This window comes from Scyliorhinus torazame, chromosome 10 (genome assembly GCF_047496885.1).
Source record: "Scyliorhinus torazame isolate Kashiwa2021f chromosome 10, sScyTor2.1, whole genome shotgun sequence".
NCBI lineage: Eukaryota > Metazoa > Chordata > Chondrichthyes > Carcharhiniformes > Scyliorhinidae > Scyliorhinus > Scyliorhinus torazame.
The window spans coordinates 217713985-217736179 of record NC_092716.1 but is presented as its reverse complement, the minus strand read 5'-3'; the positions used below and the strand labels follow the sequence as shown (position 1 = coordinate 217736179).

At 45.1% G+C, this 22195-nt stretch overlaps 1 protein-coding gene and 1 long non-coding RNA gene across 12 annotated transcripts in view; one reads left to right on the top strand and one right to left on the bottom strand.

The window, feature by feature from the left end:
• sox6 (SRY-box transcription factor 6) overlaps positions 1-22195 on the bottom strand; it is an 832058-nt gene that overhangs the window by 586304 nt on the left and 223559 nt on the right. The window lies entirely within an intron of this gene.
• Positions 1-22195, top strand: part of LOC140384581 (uncharacterized) — a 97263-nt gene that overhangs the window by 71848 nt on the left and 3220 nt on the right. The window lies entirely within an intron of this gene.

The window sequence follows — 22195 nt, the reverse complement described above, 5'->3', positions numbered from 1 at the left end:
GAGGCTTTGGAATACTCTGCCTCAAAACATGGTTGAGTCTTTTAATATCTTTAAGGCACAGTAGATAGATTCTTGATAAACAAGGGGATAAAAGGTCATCGGAGCAGACAGGAATATGGAGTTAAGGTTAAAATTAGGTTGGCCATGAACTTATTGAATGGCAGAGCAGGCTCAATGGGCCGAGTGGACTACTCCAGCTACTAATTTATATGTTCATAAGTACGTATGATCAGACAGGGTGTATGTATAATAGGTGTTTTTGGTGATCCTTGTCAGTTTAGTGCCCAAATGATAATGATGAAAATACCCAATTAAAATTGACCGTCATGAGTGTGATTCCTTGGAAGGGGCAGATGGGATTGGTGCAAACAGAAGACCATCCCTCTATTGATGGAATTAAAATTCCCAGGTAAATATCACTAAATTTCCCCCCAAATCATTCAGCTCACACCTTTCCTATATTAATGTACAATCAACATAAAGGGCTAATTTTGGTACGAACATTGGGAACTCAAGGTCGAGTCCCAATGCCATGTCTACCAGTAGTGCCCACCAGCTTGATGTTACGGGAGGCGTCCAATTTATAGTCCCTCTCTGAATTTGCCGGACAATTAGGGACAGCAGGAGGGCTGTGGAGGCAGGAAGGCCAATCAACATGTGATGGAAGCCAACAGCCTTCACTGTGGCTGTAGCAGGAGGGCTGAAATAGTGAAAAGAATGCAAGGGGGAGAACTGCAAAGAGACAGATGTGAGAAGAAAAGGAACACCGCATTTAATTCTCAGCAGTAACAGACTTCAAGAAAGACTGCTGAAAGGGTAGGTCTCTGCTTACCCTTGACCACAAGCTTCCCATTGTCTTCCAATTATTCACGGATCCCTTGTAAAACTGGGCCCTCCTGCAGTGACCCTGCTTCCTGTGAACCGGCAAGCCAAACATATCGAGGGGGACCTGGTCGCCTCAGGAAAAATTGGAATGGCCCAGAAAAATGTAACTTAATTACGCCCCCTTGATCAGTTTCCCACCACCACTGGTTGGGTAGACATCAGCTCGAAGAAACCGCCCCAGTAAGTGTGCACTGAGGCAAGGTGGCGGGAGGGGAACCATCAGGGTGCCAGCCCAACATGTTTTTCTGCCACTTCCCAAGCCCTGAATTCCAACTCTTAAGGTCCTGAAGAAATTCAACCCCATGAATTTGCACTTAGATGAGCGCTTGAAACACCATTGCATACAAAGTGTGGATCGAGTGAATCATAGAATCACAGTGCAGAAGAAGGCCATTTGGCCCATCTGTACCGGCCCTCAGAAAGAGCACCCTACCTAAGCCCATACCTCCACCCATTAGAATGGATAATTGAAGTCTGCCACAGACACGATGGTCTGAAGGGCCTCTTCCTGTGCTGTAAAACTCTACCACACTACCTTTACACCTTTCATGGTCATGCTATGTAATTCCACACATCACACATTCACTTACTTAAGAACACTCTTTGTTTGCTTTGTATCTTCACACACTTTTTTCACCCTTTGGGAACAGTGGGAAAGTGTTGGAAGGATCAGCAGGCTGATTATCAACCCATTGAACCACATTTTGAAAACTCCTTTGTTCTGTGGCCAACAAGTCCTAAATTTGGACTTGAACTTCAAACTCCTGACTCAGAGGCAGGGTCACTGCCTATGGAGCCACAAGTTTTTCTCATAAGCATGCTCCTATCTTCATGTACACATTACGCATTAGCATTCATATGCACACAACCACTCAAATATATATGCGCAGTCAGCTATCCCTCATATGCATAGATATACACTCGCAATTTATTTGTGCACAATAAGTATTGGCTGATTGAAATTGTGTTAAATTTAATTCCCAATACCCTGATGACCAGTAGTCCGAGCCTGTTGTTCGGTGTACAGAGGGAACAGCGCACTGCTTGCATTAGCAGTGTTCTCTTGCCAAAACAGAAAAGGATTAATGATTTTTTTAACCGGTGCAATCTTTTGAGACAGTAAAAGATATAGCAATCATGGATTATCCTATTAAATCCCAACAGATCAATTCAGACTCACACCATTGTAAAATCTCCAGCTGGTTAACTCTAAAAAGGAAAATATGTGTCAGCATCTGGGAGGGAGGGGGTTGGGGTGGGGAACAACAGTGTGCAGCTAAAATCAATATTGTGATTGAAATTTTTTTTAACAAGCCCTCCATGGTAACTGTGTGATACACATATTGCATGTGTCGCTGAAACAGTTAAATCTGTGTAAGGCTCCATTCAAACATAAACTCAAACATAGCATTTTTCACGAGGCAGCTCCTATTTCTATAATGCCCTTCATTGTCAGCCACTTGTCTAGAGAAATATTTGTGCTGCTATGCAAAAAAACAAACGCCTTTTTCTTCCTGCCTCCTCTTTTTTTCCCTATTTAGGTTGGGCGCCCTCTGCCCCACCTCCCCATCCCCTAATCTCTAAACAACATAAGCAAGTCCAGCTGGGCAACATGCACAGTTAGGTCAGTCCCTGCTCCCAGAAATCTTCCATAGGGGTCCTGAATTATGCTTTGTGAACTGAGGTGATGGGGGCTTAAATAGATAATTCAAAGTCCATAGAAAGGATGTGGTTAGAATGCAATTTTTCCACATCTTTTCCGCCTGTCTTTCATAAATTAGCACTCCAGATCCTCAAGTGAGATATGAATACATTTAGTCTTTATGTACAGTTTTAAAATTAAGTTTAGAATGCCCAATTTTTTTTTTCAATTGAGGGGTAATTTTAGTGTGGCCAATCTACCTAGCCTGTACATTTTTGGGTTTGTGGGGGTGAGACCCATGCAAACATGTGGAGAATGTGCAAACTCCACATGCACAGTGACCAGACGCCGGGATCGAACCCGGGTCCTCAGTGCCGTGAGGCAGCAGTGCTAGCCACTGCGTCACTGTGCCACCTAGTCTTTACATACAGTTAATCTGAATTTTCTTTCAGTTTAACAGAGGAACTATTAATAATGCACCACATTTCTCCCATTCCAGCTTCTTGACAACATAAGTATTAATTTTACAACCGCCATTATAACATAAAAGCCACTGGGATGTCTTCTATCAGCTCATTGCCTCATGGTATCTTAGATCTGCATTTACTTTTGATGCGCAAAAGGTTTAATGTTCAAAATTATTATGTAGTTCAAATTTTGGACTCAAAAACATCTTCCTATGAATTGCTAGTAGTGTTCCATATTTATCAACTTTCTTCGACCTTATCCAGAAAGTGCACGTGCCTAATGGGATTTGCTTCCACAGGTTGGAAGCTGGCCTCGGATCTCCAGTGTTATAACTGTTCTTTAAGTATGAGTTTGGACAGTCAGTAGCGGCAGGTTGCACAAGGGGAATCGCAGCCCACCCAATCCTTTTATCGCTTTTCAGCTGAACCTACACACACTCCAGTAGGGGTCACTAAATAGCAATTGGGAGTGGCAACTTTGGCTCCTTTCTTGCCTTCCTAGGCCACAAAACTGAATTACAGCATCCATGTTGGTCTCTTAGCTACAATTAGAAAAATCAACCTGGACTGGCACCAACATTAGCTCTCTCTGGGCTATATGAGTGTCACCTTGATTTGAACAGCAACAATCTTGTCTCTGAGAAGATTATAGATTCAAACCCTACTCCCAAGAATGGAACATACAATCTAGGCCGACCCTCTACAGCAGATTTGTGGGATTACTGCATTGTAAGAGTAGACTTTCTTGGGATTAAATGCTAAACTGAGGCCTCTCATGTTCGGGTGCACAGTTCTAAAAGCTCTCATTCCTCCCTCAACCAGCACCAAAAGTATATTAACGAGTCATTTGTCCCACAACTGTGTGTAGAATACTGCTACGGGAAAAATAGCTCCCCACTATTTACCTTCACAACAATAACGACTGCTTCAAAAAGCAATTGATTGTATGTGAAATTCTTTGTGGTGTCCTTCATGGCATGACCAAGGTGTTATGTAAATGCAAGGACCATTTAAGGCCATGGCTTATCAACGCAGTTCATTATTTTCTTTTTATTTTATGCGCTCTGAAGTGAACCATAACAATGTGTGAGTGACTGTGTATGTCGGAGAGCAATAACAATTCTTCCATCTCAGAGTGTTAGGACCTTTGCAGAAGTTTGACTTCATGTTGAATTTGAACACCCTCCTATTTAGTGGGCTTGAAGCCAAAATTAATACAAAAATAAACAGAATTTACTCCCAGTGGCCGAGTGCAGTACATACCAAGTCTGGTGGGGTACTAAACCATATAGGCCAGAAAGACTGGATCACACTCAGTTGCGATCCTCATTTTATCCCTTTTCATTTGGTTTTCCTTTCTGGGTAAAGGCTGTCCAGCAGGTACATGCTGCTTGTTCTGGGTTGCAAATAGGGCTTCTCTCATTCCATGTTCTGAGAAACCAGGGCGATGCTATTTGGACACCAGGTTCTCCCAGAACCTGCAGCATAATCAAACAGACTCTATTTAAAATAATATGATCTTACAGCTGATTCCACCAACATGATTTGGGTTTACCTTATTCTACGCAAGGCTCTCAAGCCCTATACTCCCAGTTGTAATTGCCCACCCCCCTGCATTTGGAATATTATGAATTCCATCCAGTTCCACTCCACCATCCGCAGCAGAGTTTACAGCAAGTACTCCGCGAATGACGTTTCTTATTAAAATTTTTACAATTACGGGGCAATTTAGCGAGGCCAATCCACCTACCCTGCATATCTTTGGGTTGTGTGGGTGAGACCAACACAGACACAGGGAGAATGTGCAAATTCCACACGGACAGTGACCCGGGCGGGGCCAGGATCGAACCCAGGTCCACAGTCCACAAATGAAGTTGACGTGGACAAGAATAATGTTGAAAAGGGCAGCACGGTGGCGCAGTGGGTTAGCCCTGCAGCCTCACGGTGCCGAGGCCCAGGTTCAATCCCGCCGCTGGGTCACTGTCCATGTGGAGTTTGCACATTCTCCCCGTGTTTGCGTGGGTTTCGCCCCCACAACCCAAAGATGTGCAGGCCAGGTGGATTGGCCATGCTAAATTGCCCCTTAATTGGAAAAAAAAAATGAATTGGGTACTCTACATTTATTTTAAAATTTTTTTAAAAAGAATAAAGTTGAAAAATGGACTGTAAATGTTTCTGGAACTAGGGCTGTAATCCATCTGTAATCACCCTGGAATGCTTTGCCCCACTTTGTTTCTTCCAATCTTCAGAGGATTCCTCAAAGCCTACCTTTTGACTACTTTCTCTAACTCTTCACCCACTCTCTGCTTGGTGTGCAATTACTAAATTATCCTGTGACGTACCAGGTGACAGGGAAAAGGGGGTTCGGAGTACGTGGGCAGGGGATGGGGTCAGGGGGTTGTGCTCCACTCCCTCTTAGGTACGACATACGCTTAAGCTGTTGTTAGAAGTGCAGGTCCAGCACCTGCACAAGTGGAAATTGGGCATGAACATGTTACAAAAGTCTTCCATCAGACACAACATATAATACAGCAGTGCTGAAGTCACAAGCAAATTAAATGCTTGATACCCAATGGGAGGTGCATCTGATGCACCAATTTCATTATCTCTAACTCCCTAACCCAGTCCCATAAACAACCTGCAGTTTTAAATTTTCTGTTGAACTGAAATCATGGCACATCTTTGTGGATCTTGACTCCTATGTTGTAGCACCAGTCATTCCTCTTTTCATCCTTAGGGTAGGGGTACTCACTACTTTTAGCAATGTTATGAATATTTGGACGCCTGTGCTGATTAATTTCCCTTGCAGCGGATGCTATGTATGCTGCAGGGAAAATTGTGTAACTTTCATATTTTTATCATGGAATTTATTCATGATAAATTGTATTACAGAACACTTTGCCATGATGACACCTGATTTTAAAGTTATTTCTATTGCACCCAAAGAATACTTAATAAATAGCAGCGGTTCCTGTAATGTTATTGTACCCTAGTTCTGTCCAGTGTCCTGTTAAGCATCCTATGCTGCCACACCAGCTGAAGTAAAATTAAAGGAATTTCTCTCAAGCACTTCCACTAAACCTCTTCCCATTTTGAGGTTCATAATACATCTTCCATCAGAATATTAGTTCCAATACATTCAAAGTGACCCTCGCACCATTTTTAATCATAGGTTACCACAGCCTTTATAAATTTCAGTCACACAAAACTCTCTGCATTAATATTCAGAGGGGACTGTGTGCCAAATTGGTTTCCAGTCAAGAGTGAGTTGGAGGTTTCACATTATAGTCAGTACTGTGTTTTAACCCCTGTATCACTGGCTGCCATTAGCTGCCATCAAAGTCTGGCTTCAGCTGATTTATACAATTTGACCCAATGGTTTTGATTTTGTCTTGGGTAGGACCTGAGGGGACCTCATTGACCTTGAACCTAGAACCACATCCAAATTAGCAAAGCTGCCAACCAGGAGTATAGGGCATCTTGGCTTGGAAACTGGTGCAAAATGTTTAAACTGAGACTGTTAACATGCAACTGTTTCCAAGGCATGTTTGCTCCAACCAAGTCTGGATAGCATACTCATGCTTATTGAGCTACACCCTACATTGCCAGTGCAGGAGAAACATGAAACCAGCAGACCATGTACAGAAAGCCCTGATTAAATATCGGCCACCTATATACATTTTCTGTTTCTCTAAGCTTGTTCCTTCTAGGCAGGAGGAGATGCATTGGTGAGGTTCAATTTACTTGGATTGAGCATACTATCAGCTTAGAAGACAGGACATTGATGATCGCTATGTGAAAGGCCATAGTGTATAACATTGCCCTTTACCAGTGCAAAATAGAACAAGCAAAGTAGGTGATAAAATGGAGAGCATGTAGAAAGGGAGACATTGAAAGTCACTTGGCAAAACTACAATTGTCAACAGTTGATTTTTTTTTTAAATTTAGGAGTATCCAATTAATTTTTTCCAATTAAGGGCAATTTAGCTTGGCCAATCCACCTACTCCGCACATCTTTGGGCTGTGGGGGCGAAACCCACGCAGACACGGGGAGAATGTTCAAACTCCACACGGACAGTGACCCAGAGCCGGGATCGAACCTGGGACCTCGGCGTCGTGAGACAGCAGGGCTAACCCACTGCGCCACCGTGCTGCCCACATGATTTTTACTTTACTCTTTAATAAAGTAAATGTCAGCCTGTATTAACTGGCTTCAACATAGAGAAATTTAAAATAACATAATATTGCTGTGTAAACAGCACAATTGATTCCACTTCAGCAAAGATACTTCTGTTGTGAATGATTAGACCACAATAGCTTTCTTCCATATTACCTGCTTTACATACTGAAGCAAATTACACGGCAGATGAATTTTTGTGAGTGCAGTTGTGTGGGCAGCACGGTGGCGCAGTGGTAGCACTGCAGTCTCACGGTGCCGAGGTCCCAGGTTCGATCCCGGCTCTGAGTTACTGTCCGTGTGGAGTTTGCACATTCTCCCCCTGTTTGCGTGGGTTTCGCCCCCACAACCCAAAGATGTGCAAGGTAGGTGGATTGAATACGCTAAATTGCCCCTTAATTGGAAAAAATTAATTGGGTACTCTAAATTTATAAAAGAAAAGTGAGTGCAGTTGTAATTCTGTACAGCTATCTTGAAACAAAGATGCTTCTTTCATCCAACAACTGATAATTCACTTTTTTTTTTTAAAAGCACAGGGTTTCCATATTGTTGTGTTAATCGCCCGATTCGTTCAAATTTTTGGATTTTCTCTTTAAATTGACTGAAGTGGCATTTGCGAATACAGATTCGGAGTTCTGTGCCCATACACCCAGAAATACAGTCCTGTATTATGCCCCATTCTGGACTGTACATACTGTTTCAGAATTTATGACATTCCAATCTATAGGTTAACATTATATATCATTGGTATCTAAAGTTTGTGCTGCAAGGGTTCAACTCGAAGTCCAACATACATCGCACACAATACTGAAGCGCATGCCTGTCGGATGGATTTAGTTTTCTTTCTCCCACTTCCGTTGAAACACAAGAGGTCAGCATGAAAAGAGCATTTAATGTGTTTCATATCAGTTACACTGGAAGTCTCGCAGACATATTCCATACTATTCTGTTGAAGGAGTTCTACCTAAGAGGTAAAGGAACTTCAAACACATATTGCAGCACCTCCTAAAATCACACAGTAAATTTGAACCTAACCTGCATGATGGAAAGTAAAATTGAGTGTATTCTGAAACGTAGCAGGGGGCACGGTGGCACAGTGATTAGCACTGCAGTCTCATAGCGCCAGGGACAATTCCAGCCTTGGGTGCCTATGTGGAGCTTGCACATTCTCCCATACATGGGTTTCCTCCGGGTGCTCCGGTTTCCTCCCACAGTCCAAAGATGTGCATGTTAGGAGGATTGGCCATGCTAAATTGCCCCTTAGTGTTCAAAGACGTACAGGTTAGGTGGGGTTATGGGGATAGAGTGGGGGAGTGGGCCCAGATGGGGTGCTCTTTCCGAGGATTGGTGGAGATTCGATGGGCTGAATGGCTTCCTTCTGCACTGTAGAAATTCTATGTGGCTGCCACAATCCTGTCAGTTTCCTGTTAAACAGGTTAAGTTTAAGCTAACCCCACTGTTAGTATACTTTTCTAAATAATGTCAAATGCAGACGATTGAGATATGCCAGAACAGCCCCCTCCTCATATCATCAGTTGTAGTTTAGTTGGTTGCACTCTTGCCTCTGTTGTTGTGTTTCCATCCCAATCCATGACATGGGCAACAGAATTGAGGTTCCCACTCCATTGGAGTACTGAGGGAGTGCTGCACTGTTGGAACTGCTTTTCTAATTAAATGTCAAACTGAGGTCCTATCTGCTGATCATCAAATATGTCCCAGCACTATTTCAAAGGAGAGCAGTGAGCTAAGCCTCATGTCCTGGCAATATTTATCCCTCAATCAGCCTCACAAAAATCGATTATCTGGTCACTATCACATTTCTGTTTGTGGGAGTTTCCTGTGCACAAATTGGCTGCCGCATTTCCTACATTACATCAGGAACTACACTCCAAAATGTACTTCACTGGCTGTAAAGCACTTTGGGCATTCGGTACTTGTTAATGTACAATATACATCAGCCACTGTCCTCTAGTAGCATTTACAGCGCATATCTGTTTCACTCCTTCCTCTTCGGTAACTCTTCCAATGCATATGTATTATTTTAAGTGTTTTTAAAATGCGAGGAAATCATAAAGGCTGCAATCCACTGCCCTCGTCGTGCCTGACTTGGGACGAGGCCGTCAAATCTTGTGAGATCGAACGGCCTTGCGAGAGCTCGTAAGGCATCGCGATTTGCATATTTAAGTGTGCAGCCAGGCTCATTTGAATATGTCGCGCCAGAGTTACCCAAAGAGAGGAATCTAACCCCCACACCTTGGAGAACCTGAGAGGGTGCCATCCACCAACATGGACCAGGCGTACCGCTACTTGGGGAGTCTCCCTGGCATTCAGGAGCCCCTGGGTGGTCGGGCTCTGGGCAGGGTAGTACCCTGGCATCCCTGATGCCACCTTGGCACTTTGGCACTGCCACCTGGGTGCCATCCTGGCCCTGCCAGGGTGCTTAGGTGGCGCTACCAGACTGGAAGAGGCAGTGCCAAGCTACCCTGGTGGCACCATGCCAGCATTGGGCGTGAGGTGCCCTATCCTTGAAGTGGGGTTAGGGGGGCTCAAGGACTCCCTCATTGGTAAGTTGCGGGATGGGGGGGGGGGGTGTCAGGAAGCCATTGGGGGGGGGAAGTCAGATGGCGCACCAATCTCTTCCTGTATTGGCGAGCGGAACTCATTCATGCAGGAAATGGGGCTAAGTGTGGCCTTGGTGGGGCATTCCTCGCCACAGCCCACAAATGAAGCAGAGTCCCATTTAATAGCGGTGTTGTTCTCGGTACCGGAAATGCCCGGCTAAATGCACCCGACACGGGATTCTAGTTCACCTCTGTTAAATCCCACTCAAAATCAACCAGATTTCCCAGTCCTAACTGCTAATTAATTACCTGCATTGGGAAATGCACCAATGTGGACATTGGATAAGGACAAGATCTAGATTCACAGTGAAGCCCTGACTGGTCAAAAATCTTGTTGAACATACTCTATACCTGAAAAATGCCCACCCGGGCAGCTGCTGCCCCTGTTACTCAGCACGAGTCAGTGCCTTCAGAAATGGAAAACTAACAAGATGAATCAAATCTTAGAAAACCCCTTGGCTGATAATGACAAATGAGTCTGCAAGGTCTGTGGTGAACACGTTTCACACTTACCAATAATCTACTGAATTCTCCAGAAGTTGTATAAGCCGCATCGCATAAAGTGAAGAGATGGTGCAAAAGTGCTCTCTATGCTGGAGAAGAATTAGATTTCCAAATCGTATCTCATAGTCCCAATCTGGCTGATGAGAAGTTTGAATTCCCAGTAGGGTTCTACATTGAAGGGCATCCCTCACAATGTAGCGAGAGAAGGGATGCCTGACGAGCTGCGAAGGGCAAGTATGTTTTTTCTTTTAACAAGCTGAAGACGTCCAACCAGTTACTTTTCAAAATGGCATTTTAACTATTTTGCTAAAATTGTGCAAGAGGAACGAGCAACAGAAAGTGGGGGGAGAAACACACACAGGCCTTCCACACCTCTCGGGTCGCGCAATGTTAAACTGACTTGTTTAAAGACTCGGATGGCTTAAAACAAAACCTTTCACATAATCAGGTGAAAAAAGACAAAAGTCAGTCAACAGATGTCCAATGCAGATAGCAGAGCGTACTTTGGTGACAATGTGTAAAAATAGCTGGAAAAATGACTTTATAAAAAGAGCAAATTCACTGAACCGTACATCCCCTTCACTTAGCTATTACCAAACAAAAGATAGAGATGTTCATGCTGTGTGGTTTTTTGCCACATGTGCTTCTATCTAAAAGTAAAGCTGAGCAGTCTCAAGCAAGTTCACAATCTGAGTAAAGTGCAGTATGCTTTTTAATGGATGAGGATTACTGGAGATCTCAGCTCACCTTGTCACACCTCACAGGTACTCTGTGTGACTGGAGTACTGAAGAGCTTTAACACTGAGGAAAAGTAACTTTGTCCTTCTCGCCCCACTCCATTTTTTTCCCTCATGATTGGCTCTGTTACATCTTGTGAAAAAATGGGAACAATTTTCATCTTCCCCTGTAGTGCGGACATGGGGAAAAGCTAATTCAAATGATTATGCTGGCTCCTTCAACACTGCATGTGGTCAGTCAGTCTCTAGTTCGATACTTTATTAGCAACGTCACAATATTCAAAGGAGCCTCAACATAGCATCCAACTGGGAGTTTTTAGGTATTATCAAATATGAATAGGCTATTTGGCCCTTTGGTCCGAAGTCATTTTGTTAGCCATGATAAATCTCTCTTTTTAATCCGATTTCTTCGGTATTTTTCCATGGGGCCAATACATAGCAATATGTATCAATAACGCCACAGCTTTTTGTGCCTTCTATAGCTATCAGTTCCTCACATTACGCAGTGCTGAAGCTTGAGGTCTGCTCAAGTCCCCAATAATAGCCGTAGAATTCCTACAGGCACCGACCATCCGAAAGAGCACCCTACCTAGGCCCAGTGTCCCCACACTATCCCCATAACCCTGTAACCTAACCTGCATATCTTTTGGACACTAAGAGGCAATTTAACATGGTCAATCCACCTAACCTGCGCATCTTTGGATGGTGGGAGGAAACCAGACCATTTGGGGGAAACCCACACAGACACTGGGAGAATGTGCAAATTCCAAACAGACAATCTACCAAAGCCAGAATTTAACCCCCGTCCCTGGAGCAGTGAGGCAGCAGTGCTGTCTGGTTAAAGCCTGATAAATGTAAGTAGTTAAAATATTTGAACATTGTTTCAAATTATCAACTACAGTATGGAAAGTTGCTTTTCCTAAATTTGATCTATGTTCTGAAGAAAGAAAATTTACATAGGCCAAAATTTTAGGATGGTGGGGGGCCCCAACAACTCCAGCTGCCCCGCAGCCAATTTGCATTCAAATGAGCATTGATTGGCAGTGGGCGGCACTTCCACCCCTCACTTGGGAAGAAGTCCCATCTTGGAGATCTACTGGCCAACCTGATTGACCAAGTGTTTCCCCTGTCCCTGGAGCAAAAGCGTTGAAGTGGCCGGAAGAGGAATTGTGTGGAGCTGCCTGAGACTCAGTCCCTGGACCTAGAGACCAGACCAAGGTAATTGTCAGGTAATCCAGGGGGGGAGGGGGGGGGGAAGAGAGGCCCTGAGGTCACTGGGCATTAAGTGAGGGGCACCCCCAGTTAGAACGGGGCTACTGATGGAGGTGTCGCCACCCCATCCCACCTGAGATCTAACTTTCTTTATTTTTCGATTTCCCTATGAAGCTTCAATCCATTTGTTAGCTTAGAAATTGAGGCCACTTAAGGACAAGGCCCTCCAGAGGCCTTGCCCACTCCAGTGTAAAATGGGGGAAATGGGAATCCGGACGGAATCCTGTCCCTGCAATTCTCCCCCGCCCCCCTCCTAAAATCTGTTGCGGAGGGAGAGCATAACATTCTGGCCATAGTGCCTTTCACATCCTCAGGGCATCTTTGGTGGTGGTTGTCCCTTGATTTGAGGGCGACATCTACTCAGGGCCCTGCATTTCTGTCATGAATTTTTTTCAAGTGACTGAATAGGCCCTATTCCTGTTGGGATTGCTTGCAGACTTCCAGAGGTGGGGGCGGGGTGGCAGGGTCCCTCATTCAAAGTCACTCAATGCCTGATCAAGGAACCTGCCACTAGAAAACTGGGGGGGGGGGCGGGGGGGGGGGCTGCTAATAGCCAACTCCTACCCAGTGCTAATGCTCCCTGGGCCTTGGGTGGGTGCATTACCAGCAGCAGTGCCACTGCAGAACAATGAAGATTGACCAGTAGTGAGCGGTACCTCCATCCACAGGGCCCTTGATCCCAGGGAAGGCCTGCCACAGGTCAGGCATTTAATTGGGCAGTGCTGGGATTTCCTTCAAAGGCAGCGGCGAGGCCTCCATCACCCACATTAAATTCTGTCCATGATTTCTTATGCACATGTGCAGACCTTTGGATGAACAACCTTGGATGCCATATTGGTGAAGATGCTAGCACGTACAACGTGAATAGTCACCTATAGAATAGGCATCTGGAAGCAAAGTTTCAGATACTGTGATCAGTGGGCTAAACAGCTGGCGTGTAATGCAGAACAAGGTTCAATCCCCTTACCAGCCTCCCCCAACAGGTGCCGCAATGTGGCGACTAGGGGCTTTTCACAGTAACTTCATTGAAGCCTACTTGTGACAATAAATGATTATTATTACTGTCGGCTCCATGGTGTAATGGTGAGCACTCTGGACTTTGAATCCAGCAATCGGAGTTCAAATCTCGGGTGGAGCCTGTACTCTGCTCATCCCACTTCTAGAAGCCGTTCAATTCACGTACCAGCTTACCCGGTATCACTTTGGAGAGTACTTTAGTGCTGCCTAGAGAAGTGTCCACAATAAGTGTCATGTTGCATATTACACAACTTAACCCTGCAGAGGGACTTTATCATGAACAATCTACAGAAGGAATGTATGACAGTACAGTACAGATTACAGCTGATGACTCAAACCAGGAGGCAGAATATTTTCTGCCCAAACAACCAACCAATCAGCCATTGTGATAAGCCAGTTTGTAGAAGGCAATTTCAGTTAACTGTTAATGCAACTCATACCAACAGTCATTTTCAACGCCAAACTAAATAAACGATCAGGCCTATTGTCTTCAACAATGCACCATACTCTCTGAATACACCAACTGTCTTAGTTTTACCTCAATGCAAAAGAGCTATCAGCATACTGTAATCACACATTCTGAAGGAGTGAAAGTGTGCGTGCCACAGGCGTGTTCATAGTGAGGCTGCCCATAGCTGCTGCCTTGTCATACTTTCCCTTCTTCTTTTGCAGGATAACTTTAAGGGAGAGGAGCCCTGAGATTCCAATCCTAATCCTCCCAGTACTTCTTACAGTGAATTGAGAGGACCACACTAACATATAAACTTTTGTAGTTTGAGGATTGTTCATCTCACTGCCAGCTGTTGTACCTCAAGAGCAGCGGTCCCATCATTAATACACCGGGCCTACATATTTTGCCCACATAGCTCTTTAATGCACATCAATCTAATATAATAGGAGCTTTCAAAAGGGAATTGTAGGAATGCCTGGAGAAAAGTAATTGCAGGGCTATGGGTTCAGAGAGTGGGACTAGCTGAGTTGCAGTTGCAGAGAGCAGGCATGGACATGATGGGCCAAATAGCCTCCTTCTGTGTTGTAACTATTCTATATTTTCTAAAGACACCAATGGATTAGATTATGATGAGAGGTTGAGTAGACTGGGACTGTACTCATTGGAGTTTAGAAGGATGCGGGGGATCTTATTGAGACATATAAAATTATGAAGGGAATAGATAGGATAGATGCGGGCAGGTTGTTTCCACTGGTCGGGGAAAGCAAAACTAGGGGGCATAGCCTCAAAATAAGGGGAGGTAAATTTAGGACGGAGTGTAGGAGGAACTTCTTCACCCAAAGGGTTGTGAATCTCTGGAATTCCTTGCCCAGTGAAGCAGTTGAGGCTCCTTCTTTAAACGTTTTTAAGAAAAAGATAGATGCCTTTCTAAAGAATAAAGGGATTCGGGGATATGGTGTACGGGCCGGAGAGTGGAGCTGAGTCCACAAAGATCAGCCATGATCTCATTAAATGGCGGAGCAGGCTCGAGGGGCCAGATGGCCTACTCCTGTTCCTAGTTCTTATGTTCTTATTCTGTCACCTTCTGAGGCAATCCGTCCCACAGCCTCACAGCCCATCCTGTGGAGACATCTTTTCAGGGTTCATTTTCCACTTGCTTAATCTTGAATTCTAAAGCTGCAGAAGTAAATCCCCCAGTTCCATTTCCATAGTATACGTGGATATAGTGCCGGGACTCACATCGAGTTTCACAAGTATTGTCGTTGATCCATTCAGCCATGCATGTATATCTGATACATCATTTTGTTGCAATTACCTCCCTTTTTGTTCCACCCTTGCCATCGTTGTCACCAAAACGGTAGTCACATGGCTCTGTGCTTTCTTTAAGAGGGTGATTTATTGAAACAGAGTCTCTGGCAAGATTTTGAGGTTGTTGCACAACCAGAAGATAAAGACAGGTGATGGACATGCAGGACATCATGGAGGGAGGGAAGATAACGAAGACAAAATGTTCCGCTGGCAAAGCGCGCACGTTTTGGCACAGGGTGCAGGATATCGGGGAAAATATTCCACAAGTGTGGAACTGACTGTACAGTACGTAAGTCAGAATGATGTCACATTCACTCTGCCTTTTTTTGAACAGTGATGACAGAACAAAAGAAAATTAGTCAAACTTTCCCATTTCTATGTGACTAGGGTATGAGAAGTGGACAACAGTCTAGGTGAAGGCTTGCCTTGCTCTCAGGCCTAGTACAAGCTATGCTCTCAGGCCTAGTACAAGCTAGTACCTGACACCACAGGAGTAACAGAGAGAAATGCATTAATTCAGCAATACAGCTAACACTCTGTCCCTTTCTTGTGGGACACACTGGCACAACTGTATGAGTTAATAAAGTATTTATCTTTCCTGCTCATCACCTCTCCTCCATCAGACTCCTTGAAAGCAGATTTTTAAACATCAATACCCAATATTTTGGAATCAGGATAGGAATAATTGCTAACTGCCATCTTTTGCAAAATAGTATCTTCTATTCATTTCCCCTCTGCTGAAGGCATAAAACAATGAAACATTTGTAATTTATTACTGACGTGTGCAGCCACCAACGGACATAATCCAAATGTTAACAAAAACATCTGTGCATAGAGCTCACTTTCATTATGTTGTGTATCAGCTTCACTGGGGCACAGATTGGTCTCTCTTCCTGCTCCTCTCACCCCGATCAGTACTGTTTACACACTTATGGATATTCTCTGTGTGGTGATCTACATCACTGTAAGTACACAAAGGGTTAATGTGAACACACTACACCTAGCTAGACACTAGAGGGAACACCAGAGACATGACACACAGACAGTCAACCAATAGGTCAGTAAGATAGGACACGACCAATGGGCAGTCACGATACACACAGAGGTGACACTACCACAGGAGGGCATTACACCAACCCATATAAAAGGACACATCACACATGCTCAGTCTCTTTCCAGTGGAGACACACTGAGTACAGACACTGGGTTGATTGAATATCACACCCACCACGTGGATTGTAGCAGACTAGTTAGTCAGTCTGAGTAGCTATAGCAGGATTAACAGTAGCGTTGAATCCAAGTAGGAGAATTGTTAATAGTCTAATAAACATGTTAAAGCTATCTCCAAGACTGAACCTTCCTTTGTCAGAGTGCACATCAAGGAAGCAGCTTATGCTACGTCAAGAGTATAACAAAACACTCTGAACCCAACAAATGGTTTCCATTGCAATGCTAAATTGCCAAGGAAGTGGAAGGCTCACTCATCTCTCACAGAGGATAACACGACAGGAGATCTTCGCAGCCATCTTCGTATATTTTTGGAGCATACATGCTATCCATATACTGTGGTCTTAACGCTGTTATTCTTTAATAAACTCAGAAAAATGTCTGTCTAGCTAGACAGCAGAGGACATAATATAGGTGGAGTGAGCCGAACCTCCCTCACGTTCATGTGACAAAATTGTTTGCTCCCTCATAATGAAAGTAGCCCTGCATCTTGGAAGTTGGCCAACTGAGCTAGTGGGTGGCCTATAGAAAAGAGTGTTACTTTCTCCTCTTCATAGCTCAATGTCAAATTGCACCATCCAGCATGAAACCTTTTTCTTTCTTATAGCTGAGGAATGTAGAGAAAGAACTAGAATTTTACATTTGTGTGGTTATGCCACATTTGTGAATCGGGCAATGGGCCTCAATATTTTTTAAGTCTGTTCTGTGATTTGGAGAGTTATTAATTTTACATCGTACACCCACACTTGTCATGGTTTGTGCCGATGTGGTTCAGGGTTGGCCATGAGTTTCACCAAGATTGAAGCCCGGGATCTCCTGCATTGGGGCTTTCATAAAATCAAGGGGCGTAACCTAACCAAAATAAAAATCAGAAATCTGTTGAAATGGCGCCTCGATCACGCGAACCCCCGACACGATGCCCAGATCCTCCCAACACCCTAACTCACCTACAAGGGGTGTACACCTGCCCCGCACACCACCTCACATGGGCAGGGCATCCCCGGGCCAGATCCCCACCGCAGGCAAAATGATATACTGACCAGTGCCAGGCTGGCACCTAGGTGCCACTGCCAGGGTGCCATGTGGCACTGCCAGGCTACCAGGCTGGCAGTGCCAAGGTGCCCAGTTGACACCAGCTGTGCCATGGTGCCACCCTGCCCGGAGGCTGACCACCCACCTGCCTCTAATTGCCTAGGAGAACCCCCCCCCCTCCGCCCCCCCTCCGCCCAAGTGCCATTCCGTCTGTCCCCTAATTTGTGGGGACCAGTACTAATTGGCGCTCGGCGAGGTCGAAAGATGCCGGGTGGGCAATCTGGCATTGGTACGGCTAAGTGGGTTCTTAAACTCACTTAACCATGCAAGACTGGGTCCCGCCCATTGTGGACGGGATCCAGATTGCAACATCTCAGAAGATCTGGTGAGACCTCATGAGCCGTCGGGAATCCGCGGGGAGGCCACTCCCAGGATCTATCCGCCGTGACCTGCTCCAATTGCACCCGAAGAAAATAGGAACCGATGTAGGGCAGCACGGTAGCATAGTGATTATCACAGTTGCTTCACAGCTCCAGGGACCCAGGTTCGATTCCCGGCCTGGGTCACTGTCTGTGTGGAGTCTGTACGTTCTCCACGTGTGTGCGTGGATTTCCTCCAGGTGCTCCGGTTTCCTTCCACAGTCCAAAGAAGTGCAGGTTAGGTGAATTGGCCATGCTAAATTGCCATTAGTGTCCAAAAAGGTTAAGTGGGGTTACTGGGTTACGGGGATAGGGTGGAGGCTTGGGGCTCAAGACGGGCTGAATGGCCTCCTTCTGCATTGTAAATTCTATGAAATCTATGAAATGTTGCTCTTCGAGCAAATTCAATATGATAATGGCTGATCCTCTATATTAACACCATACTTCCTCACTCTCTCCATACCCCTTAACACCATTAAAGTCCAGAAATCTATCTTAGATATATTCAATGACTTGGTCTTCACAGCCTTCTGTGGTAGAGAATCCCACAGTTTCAGCACCCTCTGAGTGAAGAAGGTTCTGCTCATCTTAATCCTCCTCCATATCCTGTTCTAGACCCCCCAGTTAAGAGGAAACAACCTTCCTGCTTCCAGTCTGCCAGCCATGTCAGAATTTTCTATGTTTCGTTTAAACCCTGTAATTATCTCACCAAGGCCAGACTTCCAACACAATACCCTTTTATTTATATAACGGATAAGGCTGCAGTTGTGGCTTCCAGCACACAAATCCAACCTCGGGGACCTACACAATACAACCTGGTTTGAAGCAGTGGGTTTTTTACACCTGTTGCTCGTTTCCCATTGGGAGAGCTCCTGTCCACTCAGTAGGGAAATTCATGTTCCGCAAAGTACACAGGGAGATCCCAGTGCCCACCATAACATCCCTGCCACTTAATTCTGTTTCTTCCCCAGTACCCCCACTGCGTGAAAGTCCTTTCCGCCACTTCGCAATTGGTCTGAGTCAGTCGACGGTGGGACCGGACCTGGTGGCGTGAACTGAATTGGGGACCTTTGTTTCCTGAGCACTGAAGAGTTACTTTATAAAATAAATAAATTTAGAGTACCCAATTCTTTTTTTTTCCAATTATGGGGCAATTTAGCGTGGCCAGTCCACCTACTCTGCACTTATTTTTAGGTTGTGGGGGTGAGACCCACGCAGATATGGGGAGAATGTGCAAACTCCACACGGACAGTGACCCAGGGCCCGGATCGAACCCGGGTCCGTGGCGCCTTGAGGCAGCAGTACACCGAAGAGTTACTGATGCACGTTTATCTTCAAGGGCTGCTTCAGTTGGGGCATCTCTGCTTCCCCCTCAGAGTCCGTGTCCCCATTATCCAGAGGGACTGGCACTGGGTCAGCTTCAAGCTTTTGCCCAATACTGGCGGTGGCCACCTGCATTGCCAGTAATGAGGCTTGCTCGAGGAGGACTCCCTGCTCCTGAGGTGCTCCAGGTTTTTCTTTCCAACCTTACATTGGACCTTCACCTAGTTTGATACTGGCCCTGTTTTCTCCATTATGATCCCAGGGACCCAGTTGGGATCATCTCCAAAGTATCTCACGTAAATCTGATTGCCTGTTTTCGAATATTGTTTCTGTTCTTGCAGAGTCGTAATTTATTTTCTGGTTCTCTTGTTGGGACTCCAGCCTCCCTGCCAGGTTTGGGAACAGTGGGCTTATTCTTGTGTGAAGCCGCCGTCCCATTAGCAGTTCCACTGGGGCAATTCCTGTTGTTGTCCTTTGGCAGTGCTTACAATAATCCATCGTCTGACATCTGCAACCTTCCAGAGTATGAGTGCTAGCATCCTTGGGGCTGTCATTGCATTTTCCTCCTGATGGCTGGGTGATGCAAGTTGAGATCCAATAAAGTAACGGACTATCTGACATCTTACTTACACAAGCGTCCTCAGTTAAGGAATGGTTACTGTCACATGAGGCCCCTCTTCCTAACCAGAGGACATTGCTACCTGATGCCTCTTGTAGCTCCAGAGCCCCTTTTTCTGTATTTTCCACTGATCAAACTATTTCGATGGCATTTTTTTGAATCCACGTTGGGTTCTGCCAATAATTCTTTTGGGGTTGTCAAGTTATTTATTCCGCATTCTAATTTGTCTCGCAACATTTCATTCAGGAATGGGCTGAGTTCACAATGTTCTGCCAATTTTCGAAATCTGGCCAAATATTTGGTGACGGGTTCCACCCAGGGTTCTCACTGCTGTGTTAAAGAGGTACCTCTGGAGTATAACAGAGGGCTTCGGATCATGTTTTCTTTTTACCAAGTTAAAAGTATCCGAGTCAGGGGCATCTGGGTAGGTAGACTCTTTATCATGCTGTATGTCGGGGCCCGCATGCTGTCAGTTTCTGTTTTTAATCTCCCTCAATATTATTAGCCCAGCTGAAGTGACACGTGTGTTCTGTGCAATGGGCCCAGTTGTCTCCATTTACATCATAAGGTTCAAGTTACCAAAGAGCGGCATATAAAAAAAAAAAATTTAGAGTACCCAATTTATTTCCAATTAAGGGGCAATTTAGCATGGCCAGTCCAACGAACCTGCACATCTTTGGGTTATGGGGGTGAGACCCACGCAAACAAGGGGAGAATGTGCAAACTCCACATGGACAGTGACCTGAGGTTGGGATTGAACCTATGTCTTCAGCGCCGTGAGGCAGCAGTGCTAACCACTCTGCCACCGTGTCTCCCTGGCATTTTGTTTTCTTACCCAAGAAGCTGCTTGTTCTTGATAATCAGGGTTTCTCGGAGAAAATAACTTTTAAAAATAAATAAATTTAGAACGTCCAATTGATTTTTTCCAATTAAGGGGCAATTTTGCGTGGCCAATCCTCCTACCCTGCACATCGTTGTGTTGTGGGGTGAAACCCACGCAAACACGAGGAGAATGTGCAAACTCCACATGGACAGTGACCCAGAGCCGGGGTCGAACCTGGGACCTCAGTGCCGTGAGGCAGCAATGCTAATCACTGTGCCACCATGCTGCCCTGAAAATAACTTCTTTATTCCTCGTCACCAGTGTAACAATCTCACCAAGGCCAATCTTCCAACACCAAACTCTTTTGTTTACATAACGGAAAAGGTTGCAGCTTCTTTCAGGGATCTGCAGAATACCAGGCTCAGGTTGAAGCAGTGGGTTTTAAACTCCCACTCAACAGGGAAGTTCATAATTCCACAAATCCTATGGGATGATGATCCCAGTGTCCTTTGTGGCCACCATAACCGATCTCCTCTCATTCTTCTAAATTTTCTAAATTCCAGTGAATACAGGCCTAGTCGGCCTAATCGCTCCTCATTTGACACTCCTGCCATCTCAAGAATCAGTCTGGTGAACCTTTGCTGCTCTCCTTCTATGGTGAGTGCGTCCTTTCCTAGATAGGAGACCAAAACGGCACACAATACTTGATGTGGTCTCATCAACGCCCTGTATAGCTGCAGTAAGACATCCTTGCTCCAGTACTCAAGTCCTCTTGCAATGGAGGCTGACATACCATTTGCCTTCCTAAATGCTTGCTGCACTGCATGCTTTTGCTTTCACTGACAGTGTATGAAGACACCCAGGCCCCTTTGCACATCAACATTCTCCAATTTATCATCATTTCACGAGGTGTTTGCTTGTGACGTCTTGTGAACTCCATTCTACTTTCCTCGCTTCGTCAGGGTTGAAGTTGCGTTGTTAAAGTGCGTGGATCCAAAAGGTGTTTGCACATCTTCAAGTAATGTTAAGGCCAGATGAATGGGCACCTATTCATTTTCCTCAATTCACTGAGCTTATGGCGGCACAGTGGCACAGTAGCTAGCACTGCTGCCTCATGGCGCCAAGGACCCAGGTTTGATCCCCGGCCCCGGTCACTGTCCGTGTGGAGTTTGCACATTTTCCCTCGGTCTGCGTGGATCTCACTCCCACAACCCAAAGACGTGCAGGTTAGGTGCATTGGCCGTACTAAAATTGCCCCTTAATTGGAAATTTATTTTTAAAAATTCACTGAGCTTCACAGATTGCAGCATGTAGGTGAACGGATGAAGGGGCAATATGCCACAGCTTGGGCAAACCAGATATTGATATTGGCATAAGGGTGCCAGTAATACAGTTTTCAGTTGTAAAACAACAAGTTTAATATGGCTACTTCTGGCCCACACCAATGCACAGTCCGTCACTGTGGAATATACAAAAGCCACTCCTGATGGCTGAAGCACTGATCATTGTTCCCTGTAAAATGTTTTTGATGTGCCTGGCTTGTTTTTCAGTGCAAAGTACCTTCAAACTTCTTTATGCAGTGAGGAACGAGAACGGTTCAGTGCCTTCCAGGTTGCTGCATAATCAGACACACATGCAGCTCAGTGGGAACGTTGGAGCTGATGCACTGCT